Source organism: Camelus dromedarius, chromosome 7, assembly GCF_036321535.1.
Source record: "Camelus dromedarius isolate mCamDro1 chromosome 7, mCamDro1.pat, whole genome shotgun sequence".
NCBI classification, from domain to species: domain Eukaryota; kingdom Metazoa; phylum Chordata; class Mammalia; order Artiodactyla; family Camelidae; genus Camelus; species Camelus dromedarius.
In genome coordinates this window covers 64,611,780-64,634,004 of record NC_087442.1, presented here as the reverse complement: position 1 = coordinate 64,634,004, position 22,225 = coordinate 64,611,780, and the positions used below count along the sequence as shown (strand labels likewise).

At 36.9% G+C, this 22,225-nt stretch overlaps 1 long non-coding RNA gene across 3 annotated transcripts in view; it reads right to left on the bottom strand.

Moving 5' to 3' along the window:
- Positions 1 to 22,225, bottom strand: part of LOC116153975 (uncharacterized) — a 445,662-nt gene that overhangs the window by 177,652 nt on the left and 245,785 nt on the right. For all 3 annotated transcript variants that reach the window (XR_004137755.2, XR_010381710.1, XR_010381709.1), the window contains one exon: positions 8,210 to 8,304. This is a non-coding gene — a long non-coding RNA (uncharacterized LOC116153975). The remainder of the gene's footprint in view (positions 1 to 8,209; positions 8,305 to 22,225) is intronic.

Genomic DNA, 22,225 nt, shown 5'->3' with positions numbered 1-22,225 from the left:
TGTTGTCAAGCTGGAACTTTTGTCAGTCTCATATAGTTGAATCCACTGTAGTTTCAATTTGTCTTTTACTTAGTGGGAGCAAACTTTAGAAACGTTTCCAATGTTTAAGAATCATTTCGTTCTCTTTTTCTGCTAATCTTTCTCTACAGTTGAAATTTCCATTCTCTATTTTTAGAAAGCCTGTATCATAATAACTCTTAATTTTTGAAATAAATGGCAGATATTTTTCTAGTTTATCATGTATCTTTGATTTTGTTTATAATTCTTTTGCCATTCATTTCTTTTAATGGTCAAATATAGCAGTCTTTACTGCTTCTGTATTTAATCATATTTAGAGGATTTTAGATGAATTTAGATAGAAATTTCTCTACTTCCAGGCACAGAGGAGCATGCTCAGGTTTCCTTCCAGAACTTGTACATTTTGTTTTTTCTTTTTACATTTGTACTTCTGATTAGCTTGAAATTCTTCTTGAAGTGTGGTGTGAGGATGAATGGAACTTTTACTGTATGTCTAGCCTAGTTATCCCAACATTACTTACTAAAAAAAAGTACATTTTTTCTCCCATTGATTTGATATGCTGACTTCATAGTAAATTTTCGCAAGAATTAGGATCCATTTACAGATTTTCTTACTCTCTTCTCTTGGTCTGAATGTCATAAGACACTGTTTTGATCTTTTATGTTTCCATGTCTGATAGAGCCATTTCACTCCACATACCACTACTCTTTTTATCAGGACATTCATGGCTGTACGTGCTGATTTGTTTTTCCAGATGAAATGGAATGGCTAATCAACATGCTTATCCCCAGAGAGATAATTCCACTGAGACTGCGTTAATTTATAAAATATTAGTATTTATGTTAAATCTTTCTATGAAGGAATATAGTATATAAACAAACAACACAAAACCACTTAGAGGCTATAATGCGAGGACCCCATTATAATACTTGCAAGCTTAGAAATGTTCCAAACCTATATGAGGAAAGCCATAAAATACTCCTGAAAGCCACAAAAGCAGCTAGAACAAAAGGGACAGTATGCTACATTTTTGCATATGATTCAACATCACATGAACAATCACTGCTTGCACAAACATGACCTCAGTTTTCAGCCCTAGTGGCAAGACTAGACAATTGTAATCCCTTAACTGTCCAGTCATAAACAACTTTGGAATTATCTGAGGAAGGAATATGCATCCTGCTTATTGCCTGAACTTTTCACGTTATTTACACCAAGTGTCAACAGAATGAGTTCAATGCCAGAACATACTGAATGGATATCATTAGCCTGGAAAAAAAAAATTGCAGAGTATTCAGAAATGCTAAACTATTAATGATTTTGATGATACAAAGTGTAATTCTGTATGGGAAAACGTAGCAAAACTCTAAATCTAAAAGAGCTAGACTCTAAATGCTAAGAGGTTTGAGAACATCTTAACTCAGGGAGTTTTCAGGGAGTCCCTGAGACCTCTCAGGGGTCTGCAAGGTCAAAACTATTTTGATCACTTTTAACGTACTATTTACCTTATTTCACTACACTGACATGTACACTGATGCTCAAAAGCGATCATGGGTAAAATTGCTGGCACCTTCACATGAATCAAGCAGAACCAAGTTATAGCAGTAGTCACATTTTTCACCCCCACATACTGAGAGTACCAAAACAAACAAAAACCAAAATAAAGGAGAATGGCCAATTTCACTTAAATATTCTTGAAGAAGCAACAGAAATTATTAATTGTATTAAATCTCACCTCTTTGATATGCATCTTCTAAATATTCCATTTGACAAGGGGCAGTTATACATGAAGTACTTTGCTGCATACTGAAGCATGATGGTTGCTTTTAGGAAAAACACATACAATTGAGTTGTGAGTTGAACGAGATACTTTTTCATAGACACTATTTTTACTTGAAAGAATGACAGACAAACAAATGATAGTTATTCTGGTTGGGGCTATTTGGTAGAACATTTCTTAAAAATGAACAAAGTAAGCCTGTCACGTCAAGGAAAAGAACTGACTAGATTTGTTGCCAATGACAAAATTGGAGCTTCCAAGTGAAAATTACAATTTTTGGGAAACGTCTATCTGCCACTATGTGTGTTCTTAATCTCCAAAGACTTTTCTGATAATTTCTGGGTTGATGTTAATAAGCAGCAGGTTTTGACACTACAGAATAAAATGTTTGGAAGATTTGGAAGATCCTCATAACTCGGTTAATGTGTGTTTTCCAAATGACTAATGCATGATGTTAAAATCTCACACATGGTAAAAGACAATTCAGACTGCAAGATAAAAACCAATGAATTGTAATGCGATGGAGTAGGACCAGGTCATTGATTGGTGTAGCAGGCTGAATGTGGTCCCCCAAAAGATAATGTCCATATCTTAATCCCAATAATCCAGACCTTATATGATTAAAGAGTGAATTACGTGTCACAAGATATAATTACATTAAGGTTTTTGAGAGAAGAAGCTTATCCTGGATTACCTGGGAGGGCCCTAAATCCAGTGACAACTATTCTTATAAGAATTAGGCAAAGGCAGATTTTATAGACAGTAGAGGATAAGGCAGAGATTGGAGTGATGAGGTCACTAATCAAGGAATGGAGGTTAAAGAGACACAGAACAGAGTCTCTCCTAGAGCCTTAGATGGAGTGCAGCCCAGCAGGCACCCTGATTTCAGACTTCTGTCCTCCACAACTGTGAAGAGTAAAATCCTTTATAAGAATTGTAAATCACTCCGTTAGTGGTAATTTCTTGAGTCAGCAATAAAAAGCTAATACAATATAGTTTCGGATTCCACATCACAACCAAACTTTAAGAAACCATCACTTAACTAAATTTCAGAGTAGTATTAGAAAATCTTCACAATTACCTTAAAGAATCTATTAAAATACTCCTCCCTCTTCCAGTTACGTATGTGTGAAAACAGATTTTCTCTTTGTATTTCTACCAAAGCAGTATATGGCAGCAGACCGATGCAGCAGCAGATGTGAGCACACAGCTGTTTCTATCAAGCCAGACATTAAAGCAATTTACACAAATGTCAGACAATGCCACTCCAATAAGGATTTTTTATTTTGGAAAAGTGTAGTTAACTTTCATAACAGTGTTTATGTTAATAAACAGTAGTTTTTATACTGTTAAAGTGAATTAATATGTAAACACTTCTAAATTTTCTCAGTTTTGATTTTTAATACAATAAATGTTGACTATATATAATATATATAAACAGAAGTTCTTAGGGATCTTCGATAATTTTTATGCATGTACAATGGCCTTGAGACCAAAAAGAAAATTATTTTTTAAACTAATCTATTTATCATTTCCTGTTTTATGCATTCATTAAGAATGACATCTGAAAAAGAAATCTACATCTCAATGAATTAAAAAGACTGTGGGGCCAACTGACATCCTTCAAAGTCCAATGACCCCCATTCCTGGGCTCTCAGATGTCTGCCTGTGATCCCTCAACAGATAAAGTCCACTCTTTACTGGGTGTGTCTGCCTTAACAAACTAATAGTCCTAGATAATGCCTAATCTCACAATAGATCAGGCTGGCTTGCTTCAGCCCACCTTATCAAAGTCATAAACCCCACCACCCTTCATGGATCCTAAACCTCTTACCTCACCTACAACCAGCCAGAGACTTGTGCTCAAGTCGATCAGGCACCTTGTGACCCTACCTCGTAAAAGACCCCAACAACCAACCCTCCGTACTGACACAGGCACCTCTCGTCTGTGTGGCCCACTGCTGTCTATGGCAGCTAACCTAACAAACGCCTTTCCTATCTTCCTCCATCTCTGGTAAATTCTTTTACCAACCTGCAAGTCACCATGTCACCGACCAGCCACTGTTGTGTCCCACAACAAAGACTTCCTTAATCAAGAAAATACGAGAAAAAGAATTTAGGGTTCAAATGTCTTTAGAAAGAAGCTAAATTTCAGTATATAATTGTGTTTATTAAAGGTCTGGAACTTCTTAATAAAAAGATAAAAATCATTGGACCTTCTAATCAATAAGACAAAAATACAGAACCTGGGGGAAAAAAAGCTGCATTAAAAAGTCAGTCAATCTTTCTTGGCATTTCTTGCACCTTAAAGGATTACACAGACAACAATACTTCTTCAAATTCCTATAAATCTTCCATCTAATTCCCTTATACATGAAATATTTCTACTCCTTCTCTCCAAACTTGCCTGAAAACTCTTTACCAGCCTTAACATACCCTCTGATCTATGACTTTTCTCCTGTCCTCTAGTTTCTGCATCACAAAGGCCCCAGACTTGGTGTGCAACCTGCGACATCTTCAGCAAGTGGAGGGCGAAAGACACTCCATGGTCAAAGCCAGAACCAACATTTGAAGGTGAAGGTGGGCATGAGTTAGAGATTCTCAAAAGATTCATAATTTTGGTCCTATATACATACTTATATTTTCTTCTTCATGGATCAAATATCACTATTTAAATTTATTATTATATTGTGAATGCTGTTTACTGGTTTTCAAATTTTGACCATATGCAAATAACAGGAAGCATCATTAAAATAACAAGAAATAATGTAATTTGGTAAATATTGACCATGTAGAGGTAATGGTATAGCCGACAGAGTTGATGTGGAAAAGGAGCGAAGAATAAAGAGAAGTGTAGATCCACATATTTCTTCATCCAATGTTTAACAGTGGCACTGTCAATACCATCTAAAGCAGTCTTAGCAACACAAATTCTCCAGCCTAACCCCAGACCAGCTGTTTAAAGTCTAGCTAAACCATTCCATGGTACTGCTGCTCAGAACTCATTCTGTGTGGCCAAGAGGCCTTGAACTGGCAGGAGCCCCTCCCTAAGTAAATGCCCTAAATAACAGAAAGCAGAGCCAGGAATCATCCACCCTTATGATTAGCATCCTCCTCCACCCCCCCCCCCCCCCCCGCCTCCCAGGGCCTATCCCTTGCGCATCCCTTAGATAAGACCCCCCCCCCCCAAAGCTTCCCCAAACCCTGCTCCTTTTGGTTTGAATTGACCAATGTGGCCTTAGCCCAAGAATCCCAAAGCATTCCACCCACCACCCCTACAAAAGGCTTGTATCCAGGTCCTGCCTGCACTCTGCCTTGACCTTCCTTGAGGCACACTGTGTACTTCCTCCAAGATTTGTGAGCAATAAACTCTGTTTCAATTCCCTTGTAGTCTTTTGTTGAGCCTCTTTTCACCATCCAGTAGCCCCACAGCCCAGCCCCAGGCTCTACTTAACAATTGTTAATTTAAAAGTCACACTTGCTAAATCACATTCTAGGAGGTGGGGCCTAGGAACTTGAGTGTTAGTTAACAAGCCCTGCTGATGATTTTGATGCATGCTCAAGTCTGAGAGCCACTCATCTTGGTCAGATCAAGATACAGAGATCTAATAATTATTTTAAGTGAAAAAGGTAACCACTAGGGTAACTTTAAAAGAGTTTGTTTATAATATCACATATAAGAAAACGAGGAGTAGAACACATGAGTGAGAAGAGGAAGGCATTTAAATGCATTAATTGCCTTAGCTTTTACTGGAAATCAATAAATGATATCAAAAATTGATAAATTAAGAAATATTGATAAAAGTATATTATTTAGCACTATGTTAAAAATAGTTAACAGTGCTACATCTGAGAAGTGGTGTTAGAGCAGGCAGATAGCTAGATATGAGCAGAGAAAGAGGGACGCAAGCCAAATGGCAGAACTTGGCAGAAAGGAGGGGCACAGGCCAAATGCAGGAAACCATACATCATGTGAACAGCAGGGATCCCCGGGCAGAGAAAGAAAAGCAGGACCCCCTGGGCTGACCATAAAATCTCTGACCTTTTGGGGTCATGAGAGGCCTGGAGGCCGACAAAAAAATTGGGAAAAGCAGGAATCTCCAGTGTCGAAATGTCACCTTTTGCTCATTATGCTCTCATCTCAATAAAATTAGCCTTGCAGATTAGAAGTACTCATCATGCACTGATGCCATGACACTTTCAATCCAGACTAAATAAGGACAAAAATCCCTCCTCCCTTCAGGAAGGTAGAAATGGGATGATAATCAGGGAATATGCCCCAAGCCCTTCCCTCCCCCATGAATATTCCCCCAGTAATTTTTACACTCTATGTAGCCAACTTGCCAAAGAAACTCAGGGCAGCCGCTCACCTGAGCTTGCCTGCTCTCCCCTTGAGAGTGTCCTATGTAGCCCTTAATAAATCCTCACTTTACTTTCTTAACCTTTGCATCTTGTCTCTGAATTCTTTCTGGGATGGGACAAGAACCTGGACAAAAGCCAGGTGACACCAGCATCTCCAGAGCCAAAGCAAAAATGGTACCAGAACTGAGCAGGCAAAGGAGACTTTATTTAGGCTATTCCAAAAGGAGAGAAAGATCAAAATCCATTCTGCTGAAACAAAAGGTAGGAGGATTTTTAACGGATGGGGTGAGCTAGTGGAAAAGCACTGGAGGACATTAGGGTAGCCCCTAGTAGACTAAAGGAAGTGTGGAGCAAGATATCCAGTGCCTGTAATAGGCCATCTGGGTTTGCCAGATGGTACCAACAAAGATAGGCTCTGACCTCTCTTACAGGAGACAGAGGTGATCTTTTGTTGTTTATGTTTCAAAGAGATGGTTCCCTGGTCCTTATTAAAGACATTGCCTAGGTTGTAAAAGTGGCAAAGGGCTTGGAGAATATTTACATACATTTCAAAGGGGGGAGAGAAAGACCATACAATTTCTATTTTTCTAAAGTAAATGCTCTAAGAAAAGGGAGATCTTCCCAGTAAGGAAGAAACCTGTCTCAAGTTTAGTCAAGCTGAGGGGAACGCAGAGGCCATCCTGGTCATCAGTAATGATATTTCACATGGTAAAGTGCTGCTTGTGAACGCATGTTAGAAGGATGACATGTTCCCTCATTTTGTCACCTCATTTCCAAAGAGCACTCTAAGAAGAACTCCGTTACAGGACTCCACGTGCGGTAATCCTGTGAGACATTCGGGGCACACATGTATTCTTACTCCCCTGTCTTCTGACACCAGGGCCACCCCTGCCTATAGCAATCATACTTGACTATAAGCTACATGGGGAAACATTCTTTTCTGACTGATCTTTTTAGCTTTTAGAGGTATTCATACAGCACCCTACAAATGGATTATGTTCAAACAATATTGATAAATGAACATTCCCGCCCTAAAGATACATAGTCAAGAGCATATGGCAGAATCTGAGAACTTGTACAGGGTCAAAATCAGTTCACAAACCAAATCTATGTAATCTCATCTGTATTGCTCTTCAACCCTCTTTATTAGACTAACAGCCACATAAGCCTTTGAGAACACAGACACAAATTCACAAGTCCATTTGACCTTTAGATGATAAAGAGGACTGACAGAGTTCATTCACATGCTCCCTCATGCCAATGTACGAGCAGATGGTTTAAAAAGACTAAAATGATTTGTTTCATTATAAAGTTTATATATGCATTTAGTCAATCACTTAGCAGATTCCTGACCTTTGTGAGGAATGAACTTAACATTTTTCACCATTAATCTTTAAAGCATACCATCACAGAAAATGTCTTATGGATAAGTAGGTTATCTACTAGCCTATTCAGGTAAAAACATTAATACATAAGGTTACGTACATATAGAAGATTTAGTAAATTGAACTGGTCTTATGTGAATTATTTCAGGCACTACTGTCTTCATCTCAGGATGAAATGGAGTCTACATCTATTTTAAACTTCCCATTACAGTCAGAAAATAGGCCACTTTTGCTCTTTGAAAACCATCTCCCCAGCTTTTAGTCCTAATTTTTTTAGCCACTCAGACCTTAGTCTTGCAGTTCTCTTCCTGATAGTCTCATCTTGAATCATTCCAATATTCATAAGGACCTTAAAACATATTCAGGTTTTCACCAGCCAAAACCAAAACAGAAATGATATACGCACACATAAAATAAAATATCTAAAGAAATCTGTGTTAGGTATCTAGTATCACCCAACAAATTACTGTAAAACTTACTGGCTTAAAACAATAAACATTTGTTATCTCATGGTTTCTATAGGTCAAGAATTCAGTTGTGGCTTACCTTGGTGGTTTTGACTTAGGGTCTCTTATAGGTGGCAGTCAGGATGTCAGCCATGTCTGAAGACATCTGAAGGTTTGATTGGACCTGGAGGATCTATTTATAAGAAAGCTCACTAACCTCGTGCTGTGGGGAAGAGTCCTCAGGTTTCTCTTCACAAGCTGCTTCAGTGTCATCATGACATGATGGCTGGTGTCCTCCTGATCATGAAGAGTCTATGAGAGAACATGGCAGAGCAACAACATCTTTATAACCTAGCCTCAGAAGTCACACACCATTATTTTTGTAATATACTATTGGTTCTACAAGTCAGTACCATTCCATGTGAGAGAGAAATATACAAGGGTATGAATAGCAGAAAATGAAGATCACTGGGTACCATCTTGGATGCTAGCTATCGTAATATTTCTTTCACTCCTGCCTAGCTGTCCACTTACTAATCAATACTCTTCTCTGGTTTTGCTGCCAGACTATTCAAATATTTGATCTACATTTTTTCCTTCTCTTTTTAACTGTTCTAATTCCTTCCTTTTCCTTTTACCGTCTACTTCAGTGCATGCCATTCCATAAAAACTATCGCCTGTAAGAGGTCCAGGATCTCTTCCTGCTAAATTGATGGCTTTAGCCTTTTCTCAGACATATTCTTCAACATCTTATGCTTGATGTTAGTAATGACCCACTCATGAGATTCACTCATCCTCTGGCATCTTTCATAACTTACTTAATGGCTTCTCCCGTCCCTCTGATGCTACTTCTCCTCTCCTGTTCTCCACGAGATTCCTAAGTGAGGACTATTCTTTTAGTTGATCACTCTGGTTTTCTTACCACAGTAATACTGGGCTTATATGCACTTACTGCTTCGGCTCTGTCATCTATTATCCAGCCATTCATTTCCCTCCCTACTCAGTCATAATGTGTCCTTTCCAGCTGCCTTCAGGCATCTAGTCTCTCATCTCTAAGCAAAGCTCATTGTTTCACCCTTCAACACCTCCTGAAATAATTTGTTTTATCCCACCATCCCCACTACCCCTGCCCTTGTCCAAGCTCTCCCTGTATCACAACCAGATTAGCTCAGCAACATTTTAGCTCCTATACATTTGACTCTGACACTGCTCCTGCTTCTACTCTAATCCAACTGTCATGTCTGGATGCTAAATCTCCTTTATAAATCCTTTTATCATTTCCTTTTCCAGCACAGGAAGATTATCATCTACTGCTTTCAAATCTAAATTCCTTAGATTGATTGGCTTTTAAAGCATAAATTGTTTTGCCATTTGGCCACCACATTAATTTCTCATCCTCCTTATTTTTTTCCTTATTTCTCTTTGGTGAGGTTAATCCAGTCACTATCTCCCAAATACACACATGTCCACATTTATCTTAATTCTATTCTTTCCACAAAAATAAACAAAATTACTCATCACCTACCAATTCATCCTACCCATTTTTGTAGGTCTAGCTCAAATTCCACAATCCCCATGAAACCTTCTGTAACTACTATATTTCATACTGAGGTGCTCGTTTTTCAGATTCTAATGCTCAATTAGGCATTCACACCTCTGATTCTTTATGTGTTAGTCTTATTTCCACAGCTAAGTGGCAAGCATCTAAAGACTGCAGTCATATTTTATATTTCCTCTTTATGTCTTTCAAAACATCTAAAATGTCTACAACTAACATGCTGGGTACATAATAGGCCATAAACAAACATGTGTTGGTTAACTAAGTAAAGAAAATAACTAGAAAATTCCCATGCCATTTGGAAGAATGACCACAGGCAAAAGATTCCTACCCAAAATATATTACCTAAAAGTACATTTTCCCCATGTGTCAACAACAACAAAAAATGACTGTCTTCTAGCAGAGCCAAGCTTAGCTCTGTGAGCATGTGTAAAATCCAAAAGACAGAATCGTTAAAGATACAGCTGTTTAAATAAAAGAGCAGATACACAAAATAACTGCTTCATTTAGCAAGTACAGGGGAAATCAGATCACATTCCTAAAGTGATCTGATCATTTCAGCAGTTGGAGAAAAACTGAGAAAAATTAAGGAAAATAATTAAGCAGTAAGTCTATTGTCTTGGATTTATTAAGGGAAAGGAGATTCTTACAAAGCCAAAAAGATAAAAGAAAAACCTACATGATATGTGAGTTACAGAAAAAAATAGTGAAGGTAATTCTATCACTGCAGAAAAATACATTTTTCTAATTCAAGTATATTAAAAATTAATATGATTATTAAAACTAACTATGACATATGTTTGAAAAGAGGACAGATTTGTGTTTCTCCCGAAGTCTCACAGCTGGTTGTGCCCTCCTTTGGAAGCAGTATTATGTCTTGGAAACAGCATGAGTTTGCACAGCCAGAGGGACCTGCATTACTAGTTGAGACCTTAGGCAACCAATCTCATGGGGCTGTTGAGAGAATTAAATGAGATTACACATCTGAAAGAACCAGCATGGTGCCCAACACATGCTGGTCAATACCTGTTAGTTTCTTTCCATTCTGCTTAGCAGAGATAAAGAGAGTAGGAGGCAGAGTAACACTAGGGTAGGAGGGAGGAATCAGCTTGGCTGCTAGTGAGATGATGGGACAGGGACAGCCCACTGTCTTCCAGTTTTCTTTTCCCTACTTCATTTTGGCAGTAGATCCCCCTGAGTTTTAACAAGCACACAGGGGCCAGATAGTTATATTTCTTTTGCCTTCACAGGGTTTTTAATTGTTTGATTTGCGGTGCCTTTGGGTAAATTAGACACTACTTTTCTATCATTCACTACTCACTACAGCCCTAACCCAGCCTGATTCCAACACCCATGACTCCTTCCTGACACTCCTTCTGTATATGGCCCTGGACCAGATGATCCCCAAGGAATCTTCCAGTATTTGGTAGTCCTAGGGAAACACATGGAATCATGTTTATTTCTGATAACCAATATTATAATTACTTGGTAGTTTTTTCTTTTCAAAATTTAAGAGGAAATTTGAAAGAATTTTAAGTTTTCAAATTCTCAGATCTCTTCTGCACGCTAAAGCATTCATATTTTTATTTAGGAGAGGTATGGTACATTAGTTTTCTGTGGCTGTTGTAACAAGTCATCATAAACCTGGTAGCTAAAATAACAGAAATTTATTCTTTTACAGCTCTGGAAGCCCAAAGTCTAAAATCAAGATGTCTGCAGGGCTGCACTCCCTGTAAAGGCTCTAGGGAGAATCATTCCTTGCCTCTTCCAGCTTCAGGTGACTTCAAGTCTTATTTGATTTGCAGCTGCATCACCCAAATCTGCTTCCCTCTTCACATGGCCTTCTCCTCTGCATGTCTTCTTTGCTGTCTATAAAATCTGCCTCTAACTAACTCTTTTAAGGATACTTGTCAATGGATGTAGGGCCCAGGATGACCTCATCCCAAGATCCTTTAGTTGCATGTGCAAAGACTACTTCCAAATAAGACCACATTCACAGGTTCTAGGGATTTAGGACTTGAGTGTATGTTTTGGGATCCATCAACGAACCTACTCCAGAAGGCTACCTAAACCATCACTCACTTATAAAACTTAGTAATAAAGATATCTCGCACTCTGAAAAGGAGACAAATATCATATTTTCCAACTCTTTACAAAACAATAGTATTTCAATGAAAAATGTGTTGCAACATGTTTTAATATACCTTTTGAAACTACAGGTTTAAATAGCAATCTTTTCAATCAATATCTTCTATATTAACATGTAATTTTCATTAGTGTTAACCGTGACCTAATTTGGGAATTCACTACCTCTTAAATAGATCACAATTGTTGAAAAAAATCTTGCAAATAATTTTTTCCTGTTTATTTAAACAAGTAATACACATAAAACAATCTTAAAATTCAACACAAAAGAATTACTCCTCTTTAATACTCCTTGCCTAATTCCTCTCTTCTTGAACAAATAACAGTTTAAATTCCTTTCAGAATATTTTATGCATATGTAAAGGATAGTTACTTTCCTCTTTCGTTTATCATAAATGGGATCATGTTATACACTGTGCTCAGTGAATTGCATTTTCCTTGTATTAACATCCTGAAGATACCTCTCTTTGTAACATAGAGATCTATACCATTATTTTGGTAACCACACAGTATTTGACAGAAGGAATATAGCATAACTTATTGATGGACATTTAAGTTGCTTCCAAATTTCTGATATCACAAGAAGCTTGCATATTTCTTTAAGAATGTACAAAGATTTCTGTAGGCTCGATTTTTAGAGGTAAAATTGTCTGGCCAAAGATTATGCACATTTCCCTTTTGACCGAGCCTGCTCATTTGTTCTCCAAAAGATCTTCTACGAACTGGCTAATTAATGCTGAAAGATAATTCTTACCTGGTCAATCACAGCTATATGTATATACATACATATATATTTAATGTATAAAACCCACCCACCACTAAGTACCAGGCACTCAAAAAAGGGAAGAGTCCCTCAGGGATATAATCAACAAAAAATAATAGAAAAAAGTGGCATTTGTTATGCTTTCTGACCCAATACCATTGTCCCAAGGCAGAACAGACCTCCAGACAAGAAATTCTCCCTCAGAATGGAACTGACTCCACAGTACCTAACTGATGCGTCCTAAATCACGATAGGAGTTCAGTTCAACAGTGGCCTCAGAACTCATTGTGCCTTTTCTCCAAAGTTCTAGCAAGAGAAAACTTGCTAAAAGCTACATGCAACTTGAATTCCAAGGTGATCCGATTTAAATAAGTACAGCACCACAAATTATATACTTAGATGCTTTTCAGCTAAACTAGGAAAGGGAGGATATCTTTTCATCAGGCTCAAGGTTGAATTGGAGTGACAGTAGCATAAAAAATCTTATCGAGGTGCTGCAATAGCTGTCACTCCTGACTTCAGCTTCACATAATTATAAGACAGTAACAAAAATAATCCCAAAGCATTTGAACAATTATATACTCTCAAAACAGGCTGACAACTAAGGATGCACATATTTTGAAAGTAGTAGATCTACAGCTCTTTAAAATTGCAGCAGGAAACTGTGTTTCTCAGTTAGGAGAGTACATAAAATTATTCATCAATCCGTTACAGAACATTTACAGACTCAGAATTTATCGTATTCCATTGAGTAGAGAACTTTCTTCTATTAGGCTTTTCCTTATTCAAGGACTCAAATATCCATCATCAAGTCACATCCAGTACACTTTCACTTTCTACCTCCCAACCACACCCCCTCTACACACACACATAACATCACACATTTGGCAAAATAAGGTGCCAAATAATAAAAACGTGACAGGCTGCATTGCAAGGAATTGCTGACAAAAATCTAAGACACATAAAATGTTTGTTGTAAATAAATGCCACAACAACCTAAGAGAGCAGAAATGTTAACAATGCAGACTTATGAATCGGCTGCACTAAAGATTAGAACACACTGGGGATTAGAGACACAGCTCAGGATGGTTGCACTTAGGTAGCGACATATGTCAGGACACAAGGTATTTGTTCTGGGGGATGATTCTATTCTGCCAACAAATAAATAAAGCAAATGATTATTTTTGTGATCTTTACGGGTTATTCTTGGAATACTCTTTTCAACATTTGGAAATCAACATCGTTTGATTGTTCTGTGATTTCTTTTTAACCAACAATCCGATACTTTCCTTGGCAGGTTTTTATGGAAGGTTTTCACTTTTTATTGAGATGTAATTAACATTCAATATAATACATGTACTTTAAATGTTCAGTTTGATGAGCTCTGACAATTCTATATAGCCATGCAACCACCATTCAAAGTATCTATAGAACAAATGTTCCCTTGCACTCCTTTCCAGTCAATTCTCTCCCTAGTCCTACATCTAATATGAGATTTCTATCACCACAGGTTACTTTTGTCTATGTTTGGATATCACATTTATGAAATCCTGCAGTATGGACTCTTCTATGTATAGCTTCTTTTGCTTAATATAATGCTGATATGTATCCACATTGTTCTGTATATCAGAAGTCTTCTTTTTATTACCAAGTAGTATTCAATTGTATGGCTACACTACATCTTGTCTATCAATTCTCATGTTGTTAGACATTTGGGTTGATCCTAGTATAAGGCTATTAGAAATATGGCTGCTATGAACATTCTTCTACAAGTCATGGTAGATATCTCTGAGTAGTGTTCCTGGGTCATAAAGGAGATATATGTTTAAATTTTTAAGAAACTGCCAAACAGTTTTTCTAAGTAGCTTTACTACTTACACTCCCATCACCTTTGTATGAGAGGTTCTATCACTCCATATCCTCACCAAAATTTGATATTTTCTGTCTTTATTCTAGCAATTCTAAGGCAATATTTAGTAGCATCTCCCTATTGTTTCAGTTTGCACAGGCTGATAATGAATGACACGAACACTTTCTTAACATATTTTTGTGAAGTACCTGTTCAAATCTATTGCACATACTTCCATTTGGTTATTTGTGTTTTTATAGTTGATTGGTAGGAATTCTTTACATATTCTGTATACAAATCCTTTTTGAGACAGTCTAAATTTTTCTCGTTCATGGTGTATTGACTGATTTTTAATGGAGCCTTTTGATAGGCAATATTTAAAAATTCTACCCAAGTCCAATAATCAATTTGTTCTATGGTTTATGTGCTCTGTGTCCTACACCTGAAATTTTTGCCTAACCAGAGGTCATAAAGGTATTTTTCCATTTTCTCCTAGAATTTTTTCAATCTGATTTTATGTTTAGTTCTATGACCCATCAGAATTAATTTTTGCATATGCAATGAGATCAGCATCAAAATATATATTCCTTCATACTGACACCAAGTTGTTCCTGGCAATATTTGTTGAAGACTTTCCCCCAAAAAACGCTTTGGCACTTTTTGTTAAAAAATCAGTGACTGAATATGTATGGGTCTGTCGCTAGACTCTTCTGTTCCATTATTCTATTTGTCTATGCTTAGGCCAGTACCACACTGCCCTGATTACTGTATGTTTATAATAAATTTTGAAACCAGGTAAAGTCCTCCAACTTTGTTCTTTTTCAAAACGGCTTTAGTTGTCCTATTTTATTTGCATTTCTATGTGTAATTTAGAACCGTCCTGTCTACTTCTTTAGAATAGCCTATTGGCATTTTGATAAAGATTGCACTGAACGGATGTATCAGTTTAGAAGGTATAGGCATCTCAGCAATATTTTACTTTCCAATCTAGAAACCAGCTATGTCTCTCCATTTTTTAGGTCTTATTTAATTTCTCTCAGTAATATTTTGTAGTTTTTAGTACAGAGATCTTATATCTTTCATTAGATTGTTCTTTTTCTTATCTGATTTTTTATGCTATTGTACATTTTAAAAATGTTATTTTCCAATTGATGCTAAGTGGAGTCTTGCTCTATGGTGGGCATCCCTTGTAGTTCTAATCGATTACAAGAGCCTGTACACAGCTGTGAAACTTGTGTTAGTAGTTTTCCCCTCTCCTCTCTGTGATAGACGTCTCCTCCAGTGATGAGAACAGTTTACTCAGTGTTTTCTATCTGCTAGGACCTAGATTTATAAATATCAACTCGTTCAATCCTCAGAACAACCCCATCAAGTAGGCATGATTACCATTATCGCCATTTTACAGATGAGTAAACTGAATACGAAGTGCTTACCACTTGCCTAATGAAACACAGCTGTTAGATGGTGGAATTGACATTTGAACGCAAGGAATTTGGATTTCCAGCCTACATTCTTACCTACTTCTTCCTAACACCTCTTGGACAAATTTTAGCAATTCTAACTTTATCCCAATTTTCCAAATATAATAGCCATTTGGGTTTTTCATTTTTAAATGCTTGTTTCTTCTGAGTTGCACCATATTTGCATTTTAATTTGAATCTCTTCTCTTCACTTAACATTTTGATATAATGATACAATTTATTAAGTGCTCACATAAGACATACTGTAAGTAGTTCAGCATATATTGTTTGCAAACCTGACAAAAATTCTGAGAGATGGCATTATCACTCTTCTGCTTTGAGGGGAACTGAGGTTTAAGAAAGCAATTTTCTTAAATTTACCTAAAAACTAGTGAAGAATTAAAACTGCAACTTGACCTTTCTTATATTCAAAGCCCATAATGCAACCTTTTATGAGTGATTATCCAAGTCTTCTCCTAGAGATGCCTTTACAGTCCCTTTGCTCACCAGTCCTCAGGTACTCTAACTGGTTATCTGTCTAAACACCACTCCTCTGTAGGACATCATTATTTCTTGCTTCCTTAAAGATATTCTAAAGCCATTTGTTTGAAGTTAAATACTCCGTTAATTAACCAGGGTGTCTTTTTCTGGCTGTTATAAAAACTGAAATTTAGATAAAGAACATCCTAAGGAAATAATTGTCAGTGGGAAAGAGTGAAAGCAGTCAAGCAAGCAGTCTTTCAGATGCAGGGAGTTGAGGAAAGCCTGGGCTATCCTTCGGGCTGGGCCTCATTCTCAGCTCCTGGAGCTGAGGGAAGTCATGCAGCACATCTCTTGGCTGAGACGTAGAAGGGTCGAAGTTGCTTATGACCCTATATCACCACCACTACCATTTCTTTCCAAACAACTCTCCTCCAACTAACTTTATTTACTTCAAATTACCTCTGTGTCTATTTCAACTTAGATTCAACAGGAAAAAAAAAGGAGTTCAAGAAGGCCCCATTAATTATCAGAGAAATTCAAATCAAAACTACAATGAAAAATCACCTCACCCCAGTCAGAATGGCCATCTTTAAAAAGTCCACAAATGATAAATGCTCGAGAGGGTGTGGAGGAAAGGGAACCCTCCTACACTGCTGGTGGGAATGTAATTTGGCACAGCCACTATGGCGAACAGTATGAAGATTCCTTAAAAAACTAAAAATAGAGTTACCGTATGATCCAGCAATTCCACTCCTGGGTATATATCCAGAGGGAACTTTCATTCAAAAGGATATGTGCACCCCAATGTTCATAGCAGCACTATATACAATAGCCAAGACATGGAAGCAACCTAAATGTCCATCCACAGATGAATGGACAAGGAAAATGTGCTATGTATATACAATGGAATACTATTCACAGCCATAAAAAAGAATAAAATAATGCCATTTGCAGCAACATGGATGAACCTAGAGATCATCATTCTAAGTGAAGTAAGCCAGAAAGATAAAGAAAAATATCGTATCACTTATATGTGGAATCTAAAAAATGATAGAAATGAACTTAGTTACAAAACATAAACAGACTCAGACATAGAAAACAAATCTATGGTTACCAAAGGGGAAAGCAGGGAGGGATAAATTAAGAGTTTTGAATTAGTAGATAGAAACTACTATATATAAAATAGATCAATGACAAGGTCCTACTGTATAGCACAGGAACTTTATTCAATAGCTTATAATAATCTATAATGAAAAATAGTATGAAAAAATATATGTATAACTGAATCATTATGCTGTACTCAAGAAATTAACACAACATGTAAATCAACTATACTTCAATTAAAAAGATTAAAAAAAAAAAAGCAAAAGGTTAAAAAAAAAATGGCTGCCCCAAACTCTTCAAGGCTGACTCAGACTCATCCTACCACCTACCACCGTAACTGCCTAGAAAATGTATCCAATTCTGGCCTTATAAATAAAAAACCTGACATATAGCTCCCATAGTTATTTCTTAAATCATTTTAATGAAAGAAGAAAAATTCCGTAACAAGAGCTTGTAATCAGAGGAACTGTCACTTGATCTGCTAATACTTAAATTATGGTAGGCCCTATGAAAAAATCTGTAATCCATGATTTGGGGCCTATTTCTGAAATGTAATAGCACTTAAGATTCAAAAAGACTGAACACTTATCTTCATTCTCAGTACAGAAACTCTTCAGAGAAAAAAATTGTGCTACTCCCTTAGGACTGAATCTCATTTCAGACCCATGTTCCTTACTATAGACTGTGTGTAATTATTTAAATGTCAGGAAATCCTGCAAATGTGTTTGATAAAGTAATTGAAATTACTTCATGTAATTTATTTTACTTTCAGTGACAGAAATGTGTGCACATAAATGTCACTGCACTGTCAATGCATTTAATGGCTTGTGGGCATATCCTTTGAGGGTTCCTAGTTGGTGGGGATTTTACCTTCTAAATATAAAGTTTCTCTCTTCGAGCACATGTGTGGAGTAAGGCACTGATTAATAACATACACTATTAAAAAGTCCCCCATTTAATCCTGTGACCGCAGAGATGAGGCCAGGACTTTACTGAGACCAAATTCCTGCTCTAGCGTGATTTCTGGGACACTTTCACAAATTATACAAGTCGTTCTTTAAAATCAAGACGGCAGCAGCAAATAGTGCACTTTTTGGAAGTGATTTTTGCTTGCCTGGAGCAGATGCTACTATGACTTGGGGTCAGTAAGCACTTGAATACAGCAAAACCAATGCAGCAAAAAACTAGCCAATATCTCACCAAAGTAATTTTTACGAAGGGTCCTACACCTTAGGATCTCACTATGTGTTTGCACAGAAACCTACCCTTCTGGCTTCTTTCTAAGCACAGCAGCATAGAGAGCCTTTGGCTGACCTGATAGTAAGTTGATTTTGCCTTTGTCACTTGTAAAGCATAAAGCATCCTTGTTATTTAATAAAGAATATGCTTTCAAATGAGTACTTTAAATGTAGTCCGATAAAATACCAAGAGTGAAGACTAAATCCTTGCCTATATACTTATAATAAAATTTTCAGTTTGAAATGGAATACAGTAATCTATCGTTGATCTAGGCAAATAGTTTGTTAAATTGATTAGACAACAGAGGTGACAGAATATTCCAGCAGAATTAAAAAAAAGAAAGATGTGGCCTCTTCCTATGGTGTAATCCCAAAAGAAGTATTGTTGTTCATTGCAAAACTACTGACTTAAAAAAATCGATTATTTTTACTTACTTTATGATGTGTTTAGATGTGGAGACAAATGAATCAAGTACCTAATTTAATGTAGAGTTATTGAATTCTTTTGGTTACTTATTTTCATCTATGAGTTGACTTTTGTTTTACTTATCAAAGGGTACTTTCTCAGCAGATTAATACCTAAACCTCTAGAGAAAAAAAATTTGTAAGTGAAAGAAATATATGCTCATGTATTAAAACATGCATTTTGTGAAAACTATAAAAGCCAAATGACTTACAGGTAACAGGAAATCATGCTGAATTTTACTACTTCAATTTTAAGCAAAACTCACAGTGCACAGTAACACAGAAGTATATTTATCATAATAAAAGTTCCCTTAAATGTCATGGTTGATTACATGTATTAGCACCTCTCATTTTTCCTTGGTAACCTACTTTTACTTCTAAAATACAGACATACGAGTAAATTAATAGAGCTGCTATTTTCCGTTCGGATTGTAGAAGTTCAACCTTCAAAACAATGCAATCATCAAGTAAAGTAAATGAAGATGAAATTCCTAGTTTGGGAGTGACTCTCAGAAGTACCACCTAGAAGGCCCCTGGCTTGAGCCAAAGTATTCTTTATCTGCTCTTATCCTCTTATCCCAGTACGTCCCAAGATGAGGCCCTGCAGGCCCAAGGCTCTGGGTACTTGGCACCATGGAATTAGCTACCTTAGCAGCCTTAGCATGTTTCCAGGACATACACAGTCCTGTTACCTTCTACATCCTCCAGAGGGTAAGCTAAGCCACCACTGCAAAGCTGGAAAATGGCCAGAAAGATGTGTGTACAAGAAGGCAGCTGTAGATGAAGCTTGCCTATGGGGACTGGAGCGCGTACATGTGAACACAAGGCACCAAGCATCTGCACCTTGTGATGAAGGATTGAACTTGGTGGGATGAGTAAGAAGCCATAGGCCACATGTCTGACTCTCCACAGGAAGCTCCAAGTATTCCAAGAATTTCAAGTTCCAGCTGATTTTACAATTTATTATAAAGGCATATTGAATAAGGTAAGAGGATAGCACTTTTTTTTATATAATTTTGTTAGCTTGATTTACAATTTTTAAAATCTTTAGATACATGGTATGTGAATCTCTATTTTCAGTGTACCTCCAGCCCACCAAAAGTTAAGACCAGTACCAAGTTTAATAAAGACCCCACTACCCCTTAGTAGTTATCTACCACTCTTTCACTTCACTGTAGCATGAGTTGATCATGCACTCTAAAAGAATGAACAGAATCAACTGCTTGTACATAATACATCATAGGAGCTACAATATGCATGCCAAGGGTAAACACACTGCACAAGTGTATTACCAGATAAAGCACAGCAAAGGACATAGATGTGTTATTTATGACATGAAATGCAATGATTAATATCTCCAAAGCAACCCTGCTTCCTACCTGTGGACAGGTAAAAAATGACTATTTTTTTTAAAACGTATGAAATGTGACTTCACAAGCTTTATTAAATAAATTTAACACTTCAACAGAAGCCATGAAAAAACAACCCAGCAGACTGAAAAATCTAAATTGAGTTCTCAGTTTCAAAATACATATTTCTTTACAATCACACTTTTTCTTCTTTCTTATTAAAAAAGGTTAAAGTCAAAGATACATAGGAAAAAAACACAAGGCTATGACTTCAGAAAGTAGGTGCAGTGAAAGACAGAGACTAACATTTAAAGTCTTTGCCACTATGTAATTCTCTTCAAAATGCTTGAATTCTTCATGGCAAAGTGGATCAAATGCACTATAGTGGACAGAGGACTATGTGGGACAGAGGACCAAGGAGAACAGTGGACTACAATGGACTGGTAACAGAGCCAGAGACTACTTGTATAGTGCATGGTAGGTATCGAGGACTTGACTTTTAATTTTTAAACATATCTGCACCAGATTTTAGATCTATAGGAAACTTCCTTTAATTCTGAAGGCTGAGAAAATGAATGTTCATGAAAATGAAATGTTATTTTTAGCAGGTGCCCAAAGTCTTATACCCAAATGATCCACTAAAAATAAAAATGGTACTTTAAAAATAGAATATTTGATGATTTAAAAAAAATCATTATGGATTGTGCTGAGCCTAAGTTTTATCATGATAAAGAATAATTTGGTTACCAACAACAAAAAATTGCAGCATTCTGTGCATATTCTCTCCTCTTTTTAAAAGCATTACAAAAATCAAGGATAATTTAATATCAGTCCTCCTATAATATCAACAATCTACTTATTCATTTGATCATTATTCATGCTTATTTAACAAATATTGAACAGGACATGTTTATTTAACAAATATGTGCCAGGAGCTCTTGTAGGCACTTCATAAACTCGATCAAAATCGTAACAATCCTCTGAGGTGAGTACTATGATTATCTCTATTTTACAGGTAAGGAAACAGAGTAAGAGAGATTAACTGACTTGGCCAAGGTCACACAGCTTTAAGTGCAGAGCTGGAATTCAAACTAAGGCCAACTGCTCCAGAGTCTGAATTCTTTAACCACTATGCTATACTGATCATTTTTTGCAAAACTCAGAACCTTATTAATGCAAGTGAAAGAAACAAGCCTAACTAAGTCAAACAAAACTTATCAACAACTTAAAAAGAAAAAAGCAGTAGGGGCTATATTGGTAAGTGTAACCATGAAGTCCATGGGTTATTGGGTGGATCTGATCCAGGTTTCAAACAATGCCACTGGAACAACCACTCTGTTTTCTTCTCCCAATGAGTGGCAAGAATGGCCCCCCAACACTCTGTAATTAATGGATTTTTATACTTGCAATCTCAGGCAAGAAGTGTCCCCCCTCTCCATCTCTAATTCCAAAAATGTCCTAGGGAGAGCTTTGGCTTGGATAGTGCATCCATCTCTGAATGCATCACTGTAGCTGGAAAGGAGGGCAGAGTACAGTGCTCTGGTTGCCTAGACCTGAGGCGTGGATCCCAGCTGTGGCTGCCGGCAGTCAATGACCTCAACCTGAATCTTATGGAGTTTCTTCCATGAAAGAGATGATGTTACCCCAAGAACAGAAAAGGATGCTGGGCAGAAAGAAACTCTGCATGACATGAATGAAGGCTTCTTTGATTATAAAGATTTCAGCAGATGTACAATACAAGCTATTTTCTATTATTAAAATAGTCCTTATTAAAAATCTTATATAATACAACAGAATATATAACTACAAATATTTTCTA